The sequence below is a fragment of the Aethalodelphis obliquidens genome, unplaced genomic scaffold (genome assembly GCF_003676395.1).
Source record: "Aethalodelphis obliquidens isolate GAN/ISIS:26980383/991018 unplaced genomic scaffold, ASM367639v1 scaffold47, whole genome shotgun sequence".
NCBI lineage: Eukaryota > Metazoa > Chordata > Mammalia > Artiodactyla > Delphinidae > Aethalodelphis > Aethalodelphis obliquidens.
In genome coordinates, this window is record NW_020837991.1 from 3,155,218 (window position 1) to 3,174,801 (window position 19,584).

General features: G+C 54.5%; 1 pseudogene; it reads left to right on the forward strand.

Annotated features, from left to right (window-relative positions):
• Window positions 1–12,548: 12,548 nt before the first annotated feature.
• Window positions 12,549–12,693, forward strand: LOC113607337 (uncharacterized; annotated as a pseudogene).
• The last annotated feature ends 6,891 nt before the right edge of the window (window positions 12,694–19,584 follow it).

The window sequence follows — 19,584 nt, forward strand, 5'->3', positions numbered from 1 at the left end:
CTTCTCCATTTGTCCCACATCACCGCTCCAGTGGCACCCCCAGGGGGCCCTGCTCTACCCGAGGTCTCTGTCTTTGGCTGACAGGGGGTTTTTCCAGCCCTTTGGGCTGCAGGGGACTCAACCACCCTTCCCAGAGAGATGCTGCTGGTCTCCTGGGCCTGGGCCGGGCTCTGACCTTCACATCCCCCAGTGTTCACCCCGCCAGCCGCTTCCGAGCCACCTGCCCGCCACCAGCTCCAGGCTGCTGCTTCTCAGCCTCCTTTGCTGTTCTCAGCTCTTCAGCCTGTGGGCAGATGCCCGAGCCTCGGTTTTGGAGCACATCTCATCCCACTTCCGTAGGGATGTCTCCCTCACCGGGGTTTGAAATACCAGCGCCACAGCAAGGGCTGCCAGGTTCGCACTGAGCTGCAGACTTCGCCCCTAAGCACAAGGCCTCAGCCACCCAAACCCCTCCTCCTGATGCAGACCAGGAGCCCTGACGGTCACGTCCAAAACTAGACTCTCAGTCACCTGTCCCCAAAACCCACTCCATGCCAGCCCCCACTCGACGAATGGCGAACTCATCCTTGCACCTGCTCAGACCAGCACCTTGGGAACGCGCTCATCCATTTCCTTTTGCTCATTCCTCCTGGCTTATCTTTCAAAACACATCCAGAATCGCCATCTTTCACTGTCCCGCCACCCCACCTGGCCTGGGGCTGCTGTGACCTCTCTGCAGGATTGCAGGAGCCTCTGCTGGTTCCCTTCACTCACCCCGGCCCACCTCGGAGGTCTGCTTGACCCAGAGGTGGAATGAACCTGTGAAAGTCTACATCAGGTCCCACCACCCTCTGCTCAAAACCTACAAGGGGCCCCTCTTCACACAGGGCAGCAGCCAATATCAGGACCACAGGACCCAGCCCCCACGCCCCTCAGGCCACAGCAGCTACGGCTCCCGTGGGCCCAGAACACACCGGCTGCAGCCTTGCCTTCTGCCTCCCAGGCGGGGCCCTGCCGCCCACCCCCCCGTTCATGCCCTGGAACCTTGGCTCAAACCTCCACTTGTCAGTGAGGCCTTCTCTGGCCTCCATGGTTCCCCCAACCCTTTCCCTGCTCCCCTGATCTCCATAGCGGGAGTCACCTGCTAGCATCTCTTCCCAGTCTGCCTCCCCTCCCTGAAAGCTCCGCGGGGACAGGGCTTGGGACACACGGCACCCTCTGGACACAGGGAGAAGCTGCAGGAGGAAATCTCAGCCCAGGCCCCAGCCGTCCTCAACCCCTCCTGCCCACAGCCAGCAACACCCCCAGGCCTGATACTCACACCCACTCCTGCAGCCCTGAAGGCTTCAGCCCTTCTCCTGGCCAGGCCCCTTCCCCAGCTCACTCCTTGGTGGGCCACTCCCCACCCCAACTCCCCACTCCAGCCATTCCCCTGCACAGCCCTGGGCCCACAGTGTGAGAACGTCTGTCCTCTCAGCAGGACCCGAGAGCCCAGGCCAGAGCCTGGGCACAGAAGGAGAGAAAGGGAGGCAGGGAGGGTGGGGAGGCCTGAGGGTCTCAGGAGCTGGGGGCCGTGGGGGGCTGGGGGCAAGCTGTCCCGGCACGGGCTTGTTCCACGGTACCTGGAACGGCCCTCAGAAGAGCCACCTGGCTGTCGGGAGCTGCAGCCCTGACCGCTGACACAGCACAGGGGAAGGGAGCCCTTTCTCCCTCACTCATGTTGCCCCTGAACCGGGGCACTCTGAGAGCCGGGCCATGCGTAGATGGTGTTTCCCCTGGTTTGGATGTGACCATTTGTCTCAGAGGGTGGGCAGCCTTGCTCCTTCCGCGGCCGGGCCTCCCCATCACAGCACGAGTTTGTCCTCTCTGCCCTCGGGAGGGACTCCGGGCTGGCTCTCCTAGCCTCTCAGCCTCTCCAGGATAACAGACGACCAGCCCAGGCCAGTAGTCCCAGAATGCCACTGAATGCATTTTAATATTGGAACCCTGAGCTCTCGCCCAGGTAAAGCTTCTTCCTTCCACCAGCTCAGGCCTGCCTTGGCCTGCACCTGCCGTGGAAGTGGGTGCCTGGCCTGCTCTTTCCTGCCCTTTTCACTGTACCCGCTGCTGTTTAGGGCAGCTCCAGGGCTACGGAGGGTGGTCTCGGGGAGTAGGACTGGGGACACAGTGATAGGAAAAGTCGACTTGATGGGCCCAGCTGGGGAAGCTGACTTACTCCCTTGGACAGTTTGCAGGTTCCTCAGTGGCCGCTGGCTGGAATCCTGGCACAGGCAATGCCCTCCTGGGCTGGCTGCTCTCAATCCCTCTGCTGGGGCCCTTGGTCTCCTTCAAGGCAACCCTCACTGGTGTTGGGCACCCACCCTTCATCCCACCATTGGTGGAAGGGGACCGCGTTTCCGTCAGGTTCCATGTCCTCTGCCTGGCAAATCCCTAATAGCCTCCTGCCTTTGGGCTTTCCCAGCAGTGGGGGTCACGGGTGCTGGTCCCCAAATAGGCACACGGTAATCTTCCATCTCCAGGCCCACCGTCACGGTCACACGATTCACTTTGGACGATGACATGGGGCCAGCTGTGAGCCAGCTGTGTCACTCCCAGGAGAAAGCGTTAAGGTCCAACGCGCAACTCGCCACATCCTTTTCCTTCAGCCAGAGAGATAGGAGGAGATCACATAAAAGCTGATGGAGGGTCCCTGAGTGACTATGGGACCAGAAACCTCCACCAGCCCGTGCTGGGCAAGGAGTGTGAATGGAAAGAAGCATCATGGTGTGAAGCTCTTAGCTTTGGGGGTGCTCCCTACTGCAGCATCACCTAGCTCCCTACTGCAGCATCATACACCAACCAAAGTCAGACTCCAGACCTCGCATTCCCTACGATCCAGTGCCTCCCCCGAAGCCTTCTCCCTCTTGCTTGGGGGAGGGGGGCACCCTTCCCCCACTGCTCCCCTTTGGGGGTGGTAGGCACAGCACACAGCAACCCTCCTACCGTGGGGTCTTCCACTTCCCACACAGCCAGAGGCAGGGTGTGGACCAAGGCGGGCACAACTAGCCTCACCGTCTTGCAGGGTGCCCCTGGAATGCAGCCTGGCATCTTGCTTCAGGGAGATGCAGGGCTCTGGCCTGGCTGTAACAGGAACCAGGAAGCAGCATCTTCACCCTTCTCTCACTGTCCCTCAGACCTGCGTCTCCTGCCCCAAGCCCTGCTCCCTTAGATGAAAGTTCAAGTGGGTCTTGTAAGTCTCCGGATATTGCTGGTATAATAAAACGTTTTCCTGACACTTTTAGTCCAAAACAGCATTCCTTCCACGATTGACATGCCCCCTAAGTCAAAGTCAGAGACCCTTGCTTGGTGAGAGCTGCCCCTTCTCCCCAGGGGGCTCAGAGGCAGGACTCCCTGTAGGGCCCTCTCTGCGTGGGAAATGTCAGACCCCACCTCACTGGAGGGGTGTCCCCGGAGCCTCGGAGATCCCTGAAGAGCCCCTCCAGGCATAGCTGCCCTCACCTGAGAGCCCAGCTCTCCCTTCGCTGGCCCCTCTGGACGAATGTCCCAGGCTCGGGCACGTCGGTGCATGGAAACACGGCCTGCGGTGCGTCCTTGCCCGCCACCCTCTCCAGGCAGCCTCCCACTTGGTGTCAGTTTAGGCCAGACTTAGCCAAGTGCCCAATGTGGCCCCCTCCTGGGGGAACCTATCAAAGGCTAAGGGTCTTCCTGAAGCCCCTCTGGCCTGGTCCAGACGATGTGGAGCGACCCCTCCCCTACAGCAGGCCAACCGCCTTCCCCAAAGAAAACCTCCTCTCGCACCTTCACACTCAACTTTTTAAAGTCGATAGGGTGCCCATTCTTTCACCAGGTACTTACTGAGCATTTACCATGTGCCAGTCACCACTGTGGGGACCAGGGATACCTCAGTGAATGAAACAGACGAGAATCCCTGCCCTCGTGGGGCGGCCCTTCTGCTGGAGGAGATAAAGACACACAATAGACTACTATACATAAAATAGATAACCAATAAGAACCTACCATATAGCACAGGGAACTGTACTCAATACTCTGTAATAACCTGAACAGGAAAAGAATCTGAAAAAGAAGAGATGTGTGTATATCTGATTCACCTTGCTGCACACCTGAAATGTACACAACATTGTAAATCAACTCTACTCCAATAACTAACTAAATAAATAAACAAAACAGTCCGTTACAATCCCTGAACTACCTTTTTGCATAATAAAGATCTCCAAACTAAAATTAATAATAATAAGACACACAATAGTGCAGCAGATGACACAGCATTAGAATGCCACTGTCCTGTGAAGGAGACACCAGAGAGAGGGTGCGGAGTGAGACCGCAGTGGAGAGGGCACTGCCACTTTAAACATCAGCCTCAGGGGGGACCTCAGGGGGAAGGTGATGCTGGAGCAAGGGCTTGGGGAAGGTGAGACCGTGGACCATAGAGGAAAGCATTCTGGGGCAGTGCAAAGGTCCTGGGGCACATCAGGCCTGGCACACACCAAGCAAACAAGGAGGCCAGGGTCGACAGAATGAAGTGAGACAGGGGAGAGAGGTAGGTGTTGAGGTTAACAAGCTCCTGGGGGCCAGATGACACAGGCCTCTGAGAGAGCAGGAGTTGGGGGCGAGTCTCTGAGCAGAGGAGAGGCGTCTCGCGTCGTCCATCATAAAAGGATCGCAGGCAGCCTGGGGAATGGGGATGTGGAGACCAGCTGGGGACCAGCACAGTAACCCAGGTGAACTTGGGTCCCGGAGGAGGAAATGCAAGCGGTGAGAGAGGGTCACAGCAGGACATGTTTTCAAGATCGATCGAGCCAAATGGACTTTCTAGTTCACTGAAAGTGATACGAGAGAGAAAGTGAGGCCAGGACAGCCCTGGGGCGCTCGGCCTGAGCAGCTGGACAGCTAGGGCTGCCGTCCCGAGACAGGGAGGCTGGTGGTCTGGAGTTCAGGAGTGGGTATCCCTGTCCAGAGCCGAGGAGAGGCCGGGCTGGAGACAGCCGGGGCCTGAGCACATGGGCCTGGCGAGGTCACCGAGGAAGCCAGCACAGACAGAGAAAAGAGGTCCAAGACAGCGCCCAGCCAGGAGGCTGACAGCGGCGCCGAGGCCCAGCGGGTGTTTGTCTAAGGCCTGGAAGCGCTGGCTGCCACTGCCTGTGCAGGTCCCACCCACGTACCTACTAGCCCCTGCTTTCAAACGTGGGACACTCACCACCCACTTGTCCTCTGCATTTGGGGGTCTCGACCAGAACTGACAGAAAAGCCCCATGTTAATCTCTTGCTACAGGATCATTCTTTGGGGACCCCGGTACAGGTAGATGAGAAAATGCAGGCCAGGTTAATGTCAACATCTAGGTCAAGGGCACCCAGCAGAGCCAGCACCCTCCACCTGCAAGCCCAGATCTGTCTGTGGGGCTGGTGGGGGCCTGGGCACATCCCTGTCACTCTGCAGTGGTTCTGAGTGCCCGAGGACCCTGCAGCCTCCACGTGTCTGCACTGACGGGTCACCTGGAAGGCCTGAGGGGCAGAGACGCCAAGGCCAGCCCTGGACTGGGCACCGCAGACCACCCCTCCTGCAGCAATCAGGGCGCCTTCAGTGTCAGGACCCATGGCCACACTACGCCAGGAGTGACCACATAGAGGCATGTCCGCCTTCAATACCTCCTGTTCGATTGGACGGTGAGCTGAAGACGGGTCATCAAGTTCTCATCAAGAGGTGTGGGCGGTTAGCAGATGACGCTGGGGCCCTCACGGGGCCCCTCCCCTCCCCCTGGTGCTCACAGCGTCCTGGCCGACAGTCTCTGCCACCTGTGCCCCCTCCTCCCTTCTACCCTTTGCATCTGCCATCTGTCTGTCACCAAGACCCAAATAGCACTTTGCAGGGAGCAACCTCATGGGCATCTATACGAACTGATAGCGTATCCCAGGAGAGTTTCCCTCACCCCTGCCTCGGCGTGGGGCAGGGTGCATGCTGAGAGACGCAATGCTCACCCTCACAAGGACCTCACAAAGCAGGGACCCCCGACTCATTTCACAGGTGAGCAGAGCAAGGTCAGTGTGCATGCAGCCAGGACACGTGACTCTGTAGCCTGCCCTCCCTCAACCACAGGTAAAGAGAGAACCTTACTAACTCCCGCTTGGCAGGTAAGAATTTCGCTATTTCTGCTCAGACGATAGATTCCTTACCAATTAGCAGAAAACCGTGGAAGGTTGGTAGCAAACATGAATTTTGATAAAACATGAAAATGCAAGATCCCATTTGTTGAGAACACTTGCTGCTGCCCCCTCAGCATTACGCCCCCTCCCCCTTCCACAGCACTAATCCCACCCAGTCACCCCTGGGGTCTCAGGGGAGCAGCAGCTCTGCAGCCTCCAAGCACGAAGCTGGCCTCCTGGGCTGAGCCAGTTCCTGCATCCAGTCACTGAGATGGAGATGGGCTACTGTCACTGCTCGTCCTGGCAGGAACTACAACGGCTGTGAACACCAGAACCAAGGCTCCTTCTGGCTGGACGTGAGAAGACTCGAGTTGTTCAACAAGCGGCAGTCTGCCATCTTGGGAGCTGATATGAAGCAGTCATTTGTTAAATCTGGCGCTGTGGAAGGCAGTATGGGGAAATGGGCCTTGTGACACTGCCAAGCCACTGAAGCAGGTCCAGGAAGATCCCACATGCCACGGAGCGGCTGGGCCCATGAGCCATGGCCTCTGAGCCTGCGCGTCCGGATCCTGTGCTCCACAACGGGAGAGGCCACAGCAGTGACAGGCCCACGTACCGCAAAAAAAAAATAGTCAACATTTGTAGGGGAAACTCTCAGGGTCCCCAAAAAAAACTGGGCAGACAATTGGGTAAATGTTCCTTCAGCTCAGGATTCTGTACCCCTTCTCCCCAGGAAGGGTCAGGCACACAGTCACGCAGCCCTTGATCCCCACATCCAATAACCCAGTGCATTCTATCAACACCCCCTCCCAGCTCAGACATGGAGGGGGCAGGGCGCTTGCCCTTCTCAGGGAGTCCCACCCTCTGGGCTTCATCCACACCCCCCACCCTCTCTGGTCACCTTCCTTCTACCAAACATGACCCCCTCAGGATGGGAAATCTGCTTGCACAAGCTTCCCAACCCTATCTTTATGCTATAAGCTTCACGTGCTGAGTCCTTCTCTTTCAAGAAGCCAGGCTGTTAACTACTAAAAACCTAGGCTTGCAAGACTGTGTCTCTGCTATGTGTTTTAGGGGAATAGTTTGAAATCAAACTGTGACTTTTGGTATATGAGTCGGTGTTCTCCAGAAAACAAACCAATAGGGTGTGTGTGTGTGTGTGTGTGTGTGTGTGTAAAGAAATTTATAACGAATCAGTCCATGTGATTATGGAAGCCAGCAAGTCACGAGATCTGAAGTTAGCAAGCTGCAGACCCAGGAGTGCTGATGGCGTAGTTCCAGTCCAGATGCCAACAGGCTTGAGATCTAGAAAGCGCTAATGTTTCCATCTGAGTGCAGAGGCTGGATGAACTGATGTCCCAGCTCAAGGCAGTCCGGCAGAAGGCACTTACATGCTTGTGCTATTCAGGTCTTCAGCTGATTGGCGAGGCGAGCCCCATGGGGGAGAGCAAACTGCTTTCCTCAGTCCACCAATTCAGATGCTAATTTCGACTCCCTCACAGACACACCCAAAGTAATGGTTGACCAAACGTCTGGGCACTGTGTGGCCCAACCAAGTAGACGTGTAAAATGAACCATCACGCTAACAAAGTTCCAGGCTGCACCTGCCTCTATGCGCTGGAGCCAAGGCACACAGGAAGCGGTCGTTTCCGGGGGAATCTGGTACAAAGAGCTTGTGTAATATCTCTAAGGTTATCCTGCTACACTGAAGTCCAACTCCAGGTTTTTACGAGCAGTCTTCCCCCAGCCATAAATTCCCTCCTTCCTCTTTATGGTTACCCTAGTCTTACTGACCACTCAAGGCCCAGCAAAATGTGCACCCCTGCAGTCTGAATCCCCCCTTCCCAGGCAGGGCTGATAGGGGATAATCTCTGAACAAAGCTGGGGGTGAACTGAAGACCAGTAGTGAGCGTCCAGCTGGATCCTGACAGCAGGCAGGGCGAGCCGACATAGACCGATAGCTGGGTTGGAGAGGCCAGGGATGGAGAGGCAGGAGAAGAGAGCCCACAGAGCAGACATGGGCCCCCACTCAGGACTTCCCTTCTCCACAGCAGCGGTCCCCAACCTTTTTGGCACCAGGGACCGGTTTCGTGGAAGACAGTTTTTCCACGGATGCTGCGGGGGTGAGGATGGTTCAGGTGGTAATGCCAGCAACGGGGAGTGGCACATGAAGCTTTGCTCACTCGCCCACCGCTCACCTCCTGTTGTGCGGCCCACCTCCTAACAGGCCGCGGACCGGTACCAGCCTGCAGCCCAGAGGCTGGGGACCCCTCCTCCCCAGCACACACTCCTGGGTGAGGCAGGACATAGATGGGCCCCAGGCTGAGCAGGTGGACTCTGTCCCCTATGGACAGACACTCCAAGATAAAGATGATAGCAGGAGCAGAGAGGAGCTGAGTCCTGCCCAGATAAGAGATAAAGAGACCACATATACCTCATTCTTGAGGCCAAAGAGACCTCCCTGTCTACACATGCACAGAAAGGGTCCTCAGGGATCAAAAAGGGCCACCATCCTATAGTAGGTGATGTCAACCTACCCGTAGGCCTCTTCGCTGGAATCCGTCATGGCTAAGAGATGCACATGCGCACAGGGGAGGACCCTGAGATGTACCAAATATGGACTCAGAACCAGGCAAAGCAAGATGATTGACCAGAGGAAACCCAGAAGAAATGCCCCATAAAAGTGATTCAAACTACCACGAGGGTGCGACTCTCTGAGCTCACCCGTGTGAGTCTATTCACACATACATTTTTTCCTCCTAATAAACACTTTACTTGCTCCACTACTTTCTGTCTCTTCATGGAAATTCATTTCTACAAAGCTGACGGGCCAGGGCCTTGTCACCGGACACTGGTCTTGTGGCTAGGGTTCAGCGCTCTCACAGCCTGACTTCAGTCTGTGGCCAGGGAACCGAAATCCTGCTTCAAGCCACCTCAGGCTGAGGCCACCCAAGACCATGGGGACAGGACGCACCCAAGACAACTCTGCCTCCTTCACCAACCAGGCGGAAGTGCAGACGCCATTTCTCCGCCGCCATCGTCTTGAGACCCAAACCTGGCCCCTCCTGCTCTACTGAAGGAGACAAAAGGGACTCATCTAGAGGGCTGGGCCAAAGGCTACGGTTATCTCCACTGCCAGCAGCCCCCTTCCCTGTGAAATGCATAATGCACCATAAGTACTGCTCAGAGGCAGATAAAAATAGCTTTGAATCAAAGAGGTAGTTTCCTTATTTTGTCTCCAAGGACACAGATCAGAGGGCTGGACGGCATGTGGGCAAATCAGTTTTTGCTCTTGGCAGGAGTTTCAGTGCTTTTCCTCCACAAACACAGAAAAGTCTGCCAGTGTCGATATCTGAAGCTGAGAAAATAGGCTGCAGCAGTGCTTTATCTTTTCTTGACCCACTCCCAGCCTTCAAGGTCTCCGCTCTCCTTCTGTAGACACACAGGATAAGCCAGACATAACAGCAATAGCAGAGAAGTCCACCAGGCCCACTGGACCGATGAGGCTGTGTAATGATGACCATCGCCCTCCACCGCAGACATCTTCTGCCTGCAACTCTGCAGACCCATAGCAGCAGCCCCATGTTACAGGTGGGAAAACCGAGGCTCAGAGAGGCCACATTATTTTTCAAACATCAGTGCTAAGTCCAGCTACCCTCAAAGCCTGAGGTCTTTTAAGACTCTGCAGATGTGGAATCACTACCTTGGCTTTGCCTCCTGCCTCCTCCACTTAAAAGCTGGGCCACAGAGATCCAGGCTCTTAATCTCTCTGAGCCTCAGGTTCTTCGTCTGTAAAATGGGAGTCAAAACTACTTCCAGAGCTGTTTGTAACTCAAAGGAGATCGTGTAAAGGAGTTTCGTATTCTGCGAATTGACAGGTAGATACTAGTTATTGTTATTCTTATAATTGAGCACTTAATGCACACAAGGCACTGCTCACCAGGCCCCTAGGAGGCAGGTATTATTAATATCCCCACTGTGCAGCTGACTGATTGAGATGCGGGAAGGCTAAGGCCTTGCCCACAGCTAGGAAGAGGCAAAGCCATCACTGGAACAGAGGCAGCTGGCTCCAGCGTGGGCACAGTGAAGCCTAAACATGGCGATGGTTACCACAGATGTATTTTCCTACGCTGAAGACGGTTAAGGGTGACGGTGCCTTGCAAGAGTATCTTCGCCTCCCTTCTAATCCTCCCAAAGGTTTATTCTATTCTGTAGTACAATCCTCAGTCTGGGGAAGAAAAAGATCTGATAAAGAAGTCACACCAAGGTGTTGCTGCTGATAAAGCGTCTGTAACCAGCAGGGGTGTTTGCATCCTAATCAAAGCCGGGAGGGACGGACAAGACAAACAGAAGGCAGACAGAGGGTCAGCGCCCAGCACCCTCCTCAAGGGGGCGGGGGAGGGGGTCAGTGGGGCGAGGTGGGCGGGGCTGGGAAGAAGGAGGCTTTAGCTCACTCTCCTGGACACTCACCCCAACAGTGCGCTGGGCTAGGGAGCAAGTCCAAGTACACCCAGGCCCCACAGCAGCCCCTTGGTTCCAGGGCGAGGACGTGGGCGGGGTCTGAGCATACAAGCCACGCCCTGGGGTGGAGCCCCCGCAGAACCACCTCCTAGCCCCGCCCCCAACTGCCCAGCGTCAGGGGGAGTGTCAGAGCATTCCTTCCTCTGTAAGATGGTACGAGGGCCTCTCTCCCGGGTGGTTATGAAGGTTAGATGAGATGCGTGTATACGAGTCGTGATTGCAGAGCAGATGATCACAGGTGGCCATTGCCCCCTGCACCCCCATGCAAACTCCTCCCCACACCCATCGCGCCTGCCTCCCGGGCTCGCTCACCTCATGCCGCTCTCACTGCTGTGTCGAGCGGGTGCTAGACATTCAGCCCAATGACTAGCACCCAGTCCCTCGTGCCTTTGGCCAGAACAGGGTGGGCAGTCCAGATGCCCCAATCCCTGGCAGGCAGGGCCGAGGACCCATGTGCCCATGGGAGGAGATGAGCAGAGCTGAGCTCACAATTTAACCTGAGACCCAGAAGAACGCTGCCTTTTAGGACTTCCTGGAGAAGTGCTGAGGCCGGCTGCCTTAAGCCATCTTCTCCACGGAGTACTGAGGACTGAGACATGCATGAAGCAGAGAGAGGAGAGGAGAAGGAAAAGAGAAAAATATGCATTTATACTGTCTTTTATAGTTATATAATTGCAGTTGTATACCCTTCCTTTTCCCTCACTCTGGCTCCCCTCCCTTGGCCCCTTATCAGGCATCCTCAGACCCCCTTGTAACATTCAGGATGACGAGTATCCAGGTGCCTCCCCCAGCAGCTGCGGCAGCTACCCTGGAGGGGGAGCCACACCAGAGCAGGAGAAACAAGGGAAGCCAGGGTGAGCTCTCTGCCTTTGGGGAATCACAGAAAAATCATCATCATGGCTGAGCTTCTACTCTATGTCAGGACCAGACGAAGCTAGCTACATACAAGATCGTTAGCCTCACAACAGCCTGGCCAGGAAAGTGGCATCATTCCCATTTTGCAGATGAGAAAGGTTAAATGACTTGCTTCAAGTCAACAACTGAGGTAAGATTTTAACACTTTTGTCAGGTTGCCATGCCAGAGTCAGATAGCCTTCCCAAGACATTGGAGGGAGTGCATATTTGATCCACATTCAGGTGCCTTTCTTGAACCTTCATTCAACGGGTGTCTCCAGGAGGTACCCTGATAAATCCAGCTGGTTTTACTCTGCTTCTCTGATAGAATAAAGTGATCGGGAAAGGAAGTGTGTATTGTTGTTTTTAAATTATAACTCCCTTTACCTTCCCATGAAATAATGAAACTCGTTTCTAAAGGGGAAAAAATTATATCACATCCATGTTCTGTCAAGATGGGCAGCATCACCTCAGAATACAAACGGTTCTGTTACTTTTCAAAGACCTTTTCCTCATTATAAAAATAATAGACAAGCATCAAAATGGAATATATGATACGTTAGAGGAAATTTGAAAACGCAGAAAAGTATAAAGAAGAAAATATAAATCACACAAAATTCCTCTATGAAAAAACAACCAGCATTACAATTCTGGTGCATTTTCTTGCTTTTCTCAAGTCCACTGACATTATAACCTGTAGGAGTGGTTGTAAGACTTCAAGTGGGAAGAAGGGGGGTGGGGTAGGGCAGAGCTGAGTCCTGCTGGTTAATGGTGTTGACACTTTCTGGAAGCTCAGCCCCCATTTCCTCATCTGCAACCCCCATGGGCTTTGATAAACACACAGATGTGAGTGAAAGCAATTTTTATGAAAGTTTGCTAGTTACTCTCCTTGATGGCAGGGACCATGTTTTCATGCCCTTTTATGTGCCCAGAATTTAGAAGACTGCCTGGCCTGTGGAAGCCTTCTATATAATTTTATTTTTTAAATTAGGATGAACACTTCTCTGCTTTTTGGCTAAGATCAAGTATAGTATCTGTTCCTATCAGTTTAAAACGGTGATAGTGTTGAAGTCTTTTTAATACACTGGTGTCCAAACATTTTACCAAATTTTATTATACAAATGTTCACGTTCACACTTTTTTAACGGTGTGTCATGTATTTTAAAGAAATCTTATGTGGAACCCAATATCTGATAGCATTTACAGAAGCAAAGTAGCCCCTGTTAAGGGGAAGGGTATAAGAGCCCACCCTACCCCCTCTTGCCCCCAAGGTATTCCCCACAGGATCTGCATGGAAGCTTAGGTCACGATTTGAAAAATAGTTTCAGAAACAGTTTGCAAACCACTCTTTTAATTATTTGAAGGCAGAAATGGGGCTCTGGGACACAGCAAAGTAAAGGAGGTTTCAGCCTCTCCCAGAGCCCCGTTCAATGGCCACTCAGTCCTTTCCCTCATTCCAGCTTCCCCAAGAGAAAAGGGGCCACGGCAGGCAGTATTGCAGGGACAGCAGCTAGCATTCACCAGCCTGAGCTGAGGCCCTAATCCTACCTAACCCTCAAGGCACCCTAAAAGTCCAATGCCATTTGTACGCCCATTTTGCAGATTTAAAAAAATGAAAGCTTAGGGAGGTTAACTAACTTGCCTCAGATCAATAACTACTGAGGGAAGGATTCAGAATTGCCCCCAAACCAAAGTCCATGCTTGTGGCCACTTGTACTGGAACACACTGGGGGCATCCAGAAAGAGGCACAGCAGAAACACCCAGACGGGAGGAAGGGGCAAGCATGCTAAGGCTGGGGTGCCCAGTGCCAACCCCCCCCGCCATGCTCCCACCCCCACCCCCCTTTGACAAGGCCTTTGGTGGCTGGATGCCAAAACTCCTCCCTTCTCCCTGGATGGGAAGCCGGGGGTGGTAACCCAGGAAGCACAGTGTGGAGGATGGAGTTGCCTGGGCTCTAATGCAGAGAAGTGGGGGAACACTGATGTCCCCATATGTGGCCCAGGCCCGATCACCAGCCCAGAGCACATGCAGGACCCCAGTGAGGGGGCTGGGCTGGGAACCTTGGCCCCAAGAGCAGGGCCTCCACCACATCCCTGAGAGCAGAGAATCAACCCAGCGGGGTTGGGGGCTGGGGGCGGGAGTCCTGTCTAGAGAGTCAGCCAAGTCCGCACTGCAGGATGACAACCATTTCCGTGGACGTCCTAGGGCTGCCTGGCTTTGCCAGGTACACCCCACTTCCCTCCTCCCATCCCCCTCCCAAGTGTCTGGGTGGAATCCTTGCTCTTTTGATGTACTTCCTGATGTGTTTTTTAAATGGTGCCTACTAAGTGCCTGGCACCCTGCTAGGGGCTGGGTTGCCATCAGACACCCAAGTGGAGAGACAGACAAAGGACAGAAGCAGCACAGGTGGGGACAGGGCCTGGAGCTGACCAGGACTCTGCATGCTGGGGGGAAGCTCAGTGCGGGCCGGGAACATGAGACACACACAGACAGACCCCAGAGGTCTCTGCAGCCCCTGCCCTCGGCTCTGCCAGGCCTAGCTGGGAAGCCACCGGGCCCTCTGTGTGCCAAGGGGCCAGCAGCTTCCAGGGATGAGCTGAGGACCCCCTGGGGTGAGTCCAGGAGAAGGGTTGGGTGGGATCCCTTAGCGTCCCAGGTCATCTGGGGTCCAGCCCCAAGGAGAGAGGGTCAGAGAGGATCGACAAGTCCAGGCCCCTGGAGCCAGGGTATTTGGAGCTTTCCCTAGCCTGGGGCAGTGTACTGGCCTCTTGTCCAGACCTCCCAAAGGAGTCAGTCCTCGTGCTTCAGAGATATCTCCTGAGCTCAGAGTGAAGCCTGCACCACGTGAAAGGCTGCCAGTACCCTCGTGACCCCACCCTTGCCTTTTTCGGATTTAGAGGCGCAGCACACTCTGATAACGTGGGGTTGCTGCCCACCCAAAACAGGCCTGCAAATGTGCTTGCCCTTCCCCCATGCAACTGGTGCCCTTCCTTCCCCAGCAGAGGGGACGTCTCGGGGACAGGAGTGTGCCGTGAGAGCTCATTCAGAGCCCAGCCTGGGCTCAGCCCCTTGAGGAACAGGAAGGAAAAGGGGGGCTGGGCCAGGGAGCGAGCAACACTTGTTCCACGTACATCACCCTTTCTGCGGGGCCCCTGGCCCTTCCCGGTGTCCTCTCCACCTGGTGAGGTCTGGGAGCTTTGTGAGATGCAGTGTGATGGTCCCTCCCCGACTGGCGTCCAGACAACGTGGAATTAACTCATACAAAGGTCTACTCTGCACCCAAGCTGGCACCAGACGCTTCTAAACGCTCAGCCAGCCTCTGCCCAAGGCCAGACCAGCCTCTCCTCAGGCTAGTCTAGGGTCCTGCAGATGCAGAGTTAAGACCCCAGGCTGGACTCCCCAAGGCTCTTCTGCCTGGGGGCAAACACTCAAGGGAGCTGATGTCTCCTGACTGGCTGGGGCCGGGATGATGGTTAGGGTACACCCCTTCTCCCCTTTGGGCACCTCCACAGTGCAGCCCTTTGTCAAGACAACAGCTGCAGGAAAAGAAAAATAGTCCTGTCATTAGCAATGAGCCTGAGCATTCCACATAGACACATAAAACAATTTGCGAAATCTGGTTTGGGTTCCCTCTAACATATATGTCAATGGAAATCGCCAACTCTGTTTTCAGGAAACACAATAACCTGTCATGTGTATTGAGCGTGATCAAGAAAGACATCTCCTTCCGCCTTCTGGCACTACATCGTTAATCTCCCTTAACAGCCTGGAGGCGGGGGAGCATGTCTGTGGGCAGTGTGACTGCCCCTCCACGGGTCCTCTCAGCCACAGCCCTCCACTGATAGACGCTGCCCCCAGAATGAGGAACTCAGCTGCCCAGAGCGAGCTGCACAAATCAGGAACAATCTGACATCTCGAGGTCAGCTCAACGGAAAAATCATCACAAGTACCTCGAGGTGACAGATCTTCCCATGATGCCACAGGTGCTTTCCAGCCGTGGCGCTGCCAGTACAGTCCCAGGTTCTGGTGGGACCGAAGGTGGGAAACAGACAGAAGGGAGAGAACAGAGCAAGAGGCAGTGAAGCCAAGACTGAGGGGGCTCTGCCATCTCTCCCGGACGTCGCTCTGCTGTGATGCACAGATGCTCGGAGCTGGAAGGAAGCTCAGAGATAGTTTGCTTCAATAGTTTGTTTCATTTTCTCAGAGAAAACTGAGATCAGAAGGGGAACAACCTTACTGGTTCACCAGGTGACAACCCTGGGAGGGGAATTCAGATCCCTCGCCAGCACCTCCTCGGATGGACAGAGGCAGAACTCCAGTTCTCCACTCAGGGGCAGGTGCAAATACTCAGTAAGCATGATAGGTGGGCAAGACCCCATGGAGGTGCCCCTCTGCCAGTTCGCAGATGAGAAACAGAGAATCACACAAACCATTATTTGATATGAATTGTGGTTGAAAGCTCGTGGAGCTAAGAGACCTTATAACCAGGGGGTCTAACCTAGTCTGGGCCTGGCAGGCAGGGGGGACTTGCCTAAGGAGGTGTCACTGAACCTGGGACTGGAAGGTTAGCCAGACAAAAGGTGGGCAGAGACCCGGGAAGAGGGTGTCTCCCTCCCCCCGCCCCCTCCCTCTCCCTCCTCCTCCAAGACAACCCAGCTGGCCACACTGCCGGCCTTCATGCCCAATACAGGGGTCACTGTCCCACTCCCAGGCCTCCTGCAGCCACATCTCTCGCCTTCCTCCCATCCAACGCTTCGGGTCCTGCGCTCCCCCTAGGACCACAGCCTCCCCCAAACCCGTCGCCGCGAGTGAGCTGTGGGCTCCATCTGCAACAGCGCCAATCACACGGCCGGACATACGATGGACTTTCAGCAACGAATGAATGAATGGAGTAGAGGGCCCATAAGTGGGGCAGGATAGAGGGCCAAGAATACTCTGGGATGTCTGTTCCTGTGCAGCAAGCAGTCCAGAGCAGCGGGTATGCTGGTGAGGCCTGAACAGCAGCCCAGGCTCCTCTCCACAGCAGAGCCCTCTCAAAGCCTGTTCCCTCAAGGTGCTTCTCTGCTCAGCGGTCCAAAACACAGCCTTACGGAAACTCCTTTACGTCTCGGCCTGATAGGGCCGGCGCCAGGCGGACGGGAAACAGCCATCTCATCCAGATATGGTCTCCCCCATCTGCTGTCCCCACAGACTCCCAGGAGTAAGGGCTGCGGGGAAGTCAGTAGACAAATATCCTGGATGACAAGACACGTTGCCAGGACCTCTGATGCCGCCTGTGACCTGCCACCCACGTGGGTGGAGAGGAAAGGGTGATCTATCAGCCGACAGATCAGCACAAACCGATCACTTGAGCTCGGTGACCTACACCTGGGAGGAGGTGCAGGTGAGATGGAATTTTAAAGCCAAAACAGCTTCTTCTGCATCTAAGAGTAGAGACAAGTCACCTTGCAGTCCATTTTTGTTTTCTTGGAAACCACAGGAGTGGTCCCTCTCCAATTACGACATCAGTGAAGAACCCTTGCTCCAGAAAAAGCTATAAGAGGACCTTTAGTTTTCTCCGTTGTACAATCTCCAGGGAAGAACCCTGGGGCCCTCTTGAAGAGAAAACACCCAGGCATGTATGCGGTGCAGCCTGAGTGGGTCCCGGGGCAAGGCCAGCACTGTAGCAGTGGACCAGGTCCACCAAGCTGTGCGAGGCTTGGGCACAACAGTGACACCACGTGGCAGCACCAGAAACCACAGCACCTCTGGCTTGATTGGTTCCCCAGCTCTCTCTCTCCCTGGGTGTCTGGAAGCAGGACCAGCTCCAGAGATCAGGGACAGATCAAGGAGTTTCTGCCTTTCCTACTAATGAAGGCTGGTGAAGACTCCAGAAGTTCCTGCCATGTACCCATATCTCCCTATCTCTCCCAGGCTGGTAAGGGGCCATCCCAGTTTGACATACTCTGTCTTGTTTGATGCCCATAACCACCTGGGAGGTGTGCACCCATAGTGTTGTCTGAATTCTGCAGGTAAGAATGTTCAGTGGTTAATGACTTTCCCAAATTCACACACCCCAAATAGATGGCAATGCTGGGATTCGAACCAGGCCTGTCCTACTCTTGGATCCACACTCCTTCTGTATCCCACAAGGCTCTCTCTGCCCCCAGCAGAAGCCAGGAGCAACAAAGCATCTCAGGGCTGCATTGCCTCTGGGTATTGTGTCCCTTTGGGTTTAGCCCAGTTCAAGCTTCCCTGGAAACCCGTCCCTTCCCACACCTTCTCCAGTCAGTGTAATGTCTTTGACATTTGGTTCACATGTGGCCCCGGCCCCTTAGATCAAAGACCATGTGTGTCACATGGCATGGGTTTTTTTTGGGTTTGTGTTGTGTGTGTGTGTGTGTGTTTCCATTTTGCTTAGCTGGCACAAGAAACATGTCTAAGCAATCAGCATAACTTTTGAAAATCAATTTGTATTCTGTCAGCCCGAGTATCATTAACAACCTCTGCTAATACAGCAATAATGAACATCTGGAAACACAGCAGCTGTTCAGGGAACGAGGTATAAAAAACACTAAGATGACAGCTTGTTTTTCATAAGCTAGATTGGCTCTGTGCAAACGGGAGAGGCAAACAGACAAACCAGAGGAGGAGGGGAAGGGAAAGGGGAGGAGCGCTTATGCCCCAGGAACGACTTCATTGAGAGAAGACCCTCACTCCGCAGCTTCTCTGAGCTGGGCTGCCCTGGGGTAGGCACCTGTGCGCTCAGCGATCCCTCTGGACAATCAGAGAGGCCAGCAGTCCAGCGTATGGAAGCCTCTGTGTGGATGAACATCTAGAGACGGGCAAGCTGGCTGAGCAGGCAGAACGGCCGCCCAGTGCAGGAGACATTTAGGCCTGGACTTGATGTTGAGGGAGCAGGGGAAGGTGGACTCTCCAGGCCAGAGGGGCTGAGGTCCTAGGGATTCTGGGTGTGGCCAGAGCATCAGGCTTGGAGTTGAGGGGATAGAGGCCAGTCCACAGGAGGCCTGGGAAGCCCTGATGGGGGTGCACACTGGGTCCTGGAAGTAGGGGTGACATGGGTATTCTTAAAGCCACATCAAAGATGGGACAGATGAGGCGGGGCCTCAGGCCTCTCCCCAGGCAGCACTGCTGAGCCCCCAGGAGGATTCAGCAGGCGACAGGGCAGATAAGGTCTCTGTCCTCCTGAGAACCACAGACGGGGAGCAAGGTCAGCAGGCTAACGTGGTGCCTTCCCTGGGGAGGGTGTTCCCTCAGATGGAGCTGCCTTGAGCGGTTGGAGTGAGCAGAGCCTGAGGCCGGGGAAGCCTGACCCACAGCTTCGTGGGGATGGGAACTCCAGGCAGAGGAACTGGCAAAGGCAAAGGTCAAGTGTGCTCAGGAAGAGAGCACCCTGAGGCCCGGGCAGGTGAGAGGGAGACTGGTAGGAGAGGAGAGGCCATGGGGAAGGGCCCACTCTGGGCCACTGGCTGCAGCTCGGGCCCTGAGGACCATATGATCCCACCAGCCTCTCACAGGCTGCCCCCTGCAGAGCCAGGGCCCCTCATCCTCCCAGCCCAGCCCTCACACCCGAAGGCCATTTCAGAGGGATGGAGGCTGGTGGGGGAAGGCTGGAAGGGGGAGTAGCCCCAGCCACTCCTGGCTGGTTTATAATACTGTTCAAGTCCTCTGTTTCTATATTGCTGTTTTGTCCTAGATGTTTTATCTGTCATTGAAAGCAGGGTATTGAAGTTTCATATTATTATCATTGGAGAACTATCTATTTCTTTCTTCTATTTTGTCAATATTTGCTTTATATACTTTGAGGCTCTGTTGTTTAATGTGTATACATTTATAATTTTTCTATCTTCTTGATAAGTAGAAATTTTTATAAACATGTTCTTCTTTGTCTCACTGTAGTAATTTTTTACTTAAAATCTATTTTTTTCTGATATTAGTATAGCCACTCCAGCTCTCTCTTTCCTTCCTTTCACTTTCATCTTATTTGTGTCTTTGGGTCTAAAGTAAGTTTATTGTAAGCAGCATAAAGT